We start from the raw sequence: 2,201 nt of genomic DNA, 5'->3' as shown, positions 1-2,201 counted from the left end.
ACAACGGGGTCAGATATACTGAGATGAGTTCGCAATACTATTTACATTTATTAAGTTTAAAACCCTTAAATCAAAACAGTTTATACTAATATAGTATGATTATGGAAAACAGTATTGAAATGATCCCAGCGTAAGTATGACATAGCATACCGATAAACCCAGAGTGGACGGGAACAAATCCTCGTCATATATATATACCAGCGTAAGCAAGACTTTAGTCTGCCGTTTCCCAGAGTACTTACCGGTGCACACAGTCTCGATACAAACCTATCGAGTAGCTCGTTTCAATCCAGATCCATAATCGCTTAAAACAGTTCAAAAGCATTTATAATATTAAAAATAAATTGCGGTACTTAATAAAGCGGTAAATAGCACTACAAACTCACTGCTTGCTTATCCACGTAAATCTTGGCAAACATCTAACCCTGCGTAGACTCCGAAGCACGAGCAGTCGACGGGTCTAAAACAATGTATATGTTAAAATCTGAACAACCCCTAACTCTAAGATTACTAGACACCATATAGGACTAGCATCTTAACACAACCAAAGATCAAGATTCGAAACACAGTAATCCCAAAGCCAAAGTACATACATATCCAACCAATACAATAACTAGTTAAGTTTAGGTGAGTTCTTGTTTTCAAAAAAACAATCCAGAGTAATATAATTCAACAACACCTTTTCGAAATCCAACATATCTCAGAGTAGTGTGTTAGCCATATATCAACTATATGCTTAACACAACATGTCGGGCGACACAAGTCTAACCCGACCCAACCAGAGTAAAATCCAAAGTTAAATCCTTTAAAATGAAACCAATGTATTTGAAAACAAGGAACTCACATAAGCTTAACCAAAATTCAAACCAATACCACAAATAGCAACAATAACCAATAGACTGTCAACACTTGACAATTCCACCCGGAGTTCATATTTCTCAATTAAAACACATTAAGTGTAAATAAACATGACTCCAAAACACATTGAAATAATAAACTCAGATCTGAACTGTACACTTAGATAGCCTTTAAAACCATTGTAAAATAATTCTACCTTAAATGCCATCACAACAATTTGTTATCCAAATAACCCAAGGTAAACAAACATCCTTTATATACTCAAACGATTTCCAGTCATATGTAAATATTATTAAAACAACGTTTTATTCCAATTAAAACCACCTTTAACATATAATCTAGCCTTAGTCAATTATATCCAATCACCCAAAGTAAGAATTTCCCATTAACAATCTTTTAACCTTCAAAATAACATTTTCAGCTTTTAGTTTAAAGTTCAAAACAGAATTCAATTCCGCAACTTAACCCAAGTGATACATTATTTCATTTAAACGATTCCTCCAATCACCCAATGTATTGTTAAACATCTAACCACCCATGATTCATTTACTTTGAAATTTCCAGATTTTTAATAAAGGCTTAAAACAGAATTATAAATCAAGAACGACAACAACTCCATATAACCCTTCAATCAAACAAGTATTCCAATCATCCAATGTATAGCCAACATCAATAAGTCACAACCAATACACATAGATTATTTCCAGAATTTCAAATCAAAGCAAAACAGAAAATATAAAGCCAAAACACTCAAGTATAGATTCATACAACAATTTAGCAATCTCTACACCATATAAGAAGGGATTAGAACCACATACCTCTTGATTAGACTAAGAACAATAAAATCCAGAAATCAATCAACCCAAATCAGCCTACAACCACACACATATAGGGATATAGGATTTAGAATTGCTAGAATTGAAGAACTAGAGATAAAACCACAAAGGAAAGATTACAAACACTTACCAAGGATTAAAATTGAGAGGAATGTTGATAGGAATGAGTTAGAATATGACTCCAGCCGTTTTAGGGTTTTAAAAGTCGAAGGAAAAGAGTTTAGGTCGAATAAGAGGTCTTTAAATAGAAAAACAGCGAACTGAACAGTGCAAGTTCACGCCCGCTAAGTATAGTTCGCACCCGCTAACTTCAACAGCATTAGTTAGCGACCGCTAAATATAGTTCGCGCCCGCGAACTCAATAAAAACACGATCCGACCAACCAGATTTTAGTAAATCCTCTCAGGAACAACATATCCGAACGGCGGCCCGATCCGACGGTGCAATAGGGAGATATGGACATTTTACTAAAGCATGTCATATCAGGAAAACACATAAACACTTATT

General features: G+C 34.5%; 1 long non-coding RNA gene across 1 annotated transcript; it reads right to left on the bottom strand.

Moving 5' to 3' along the window:
- LOC126686363 (uncharacterized) lies at positions 1–1,957 on the bottom strand. The gene is made up of 3 exons (XR_007643923.2): positions 1,825–1,957; positions 1,677–1,730; positions 1–460 (listed from the first exon to the last, which is right to left on the bottom strand). It is a non-coding gene; the product is annotated as an uncharacterized LOC126686363 (long non-coding RNA).
- Between the last annotated feature and the right edge of the window lie 244 nt (positions 1,958–2,201).

The sequence above is a fragment of the Mercurialis annua genome, linkage group LG6 (assembly GCF_937616625.2).
Source record: "Mercurialis annua linkage group LG6, ddMerAnnu1.2, whole genome shotgun sequence".
In the NCBI taxonomy this organism is placed as follows: domain Eukaryota; kingdom Viridiplantae; phylum Streptophyta; class Magnoliopsida; order Malpighiales; family Euphorbiaceae; genus Mercurialis; species Mercurialis annua.
This window is presented reverse-complemented; position numbering and strand designations above follow the sequence as displayed.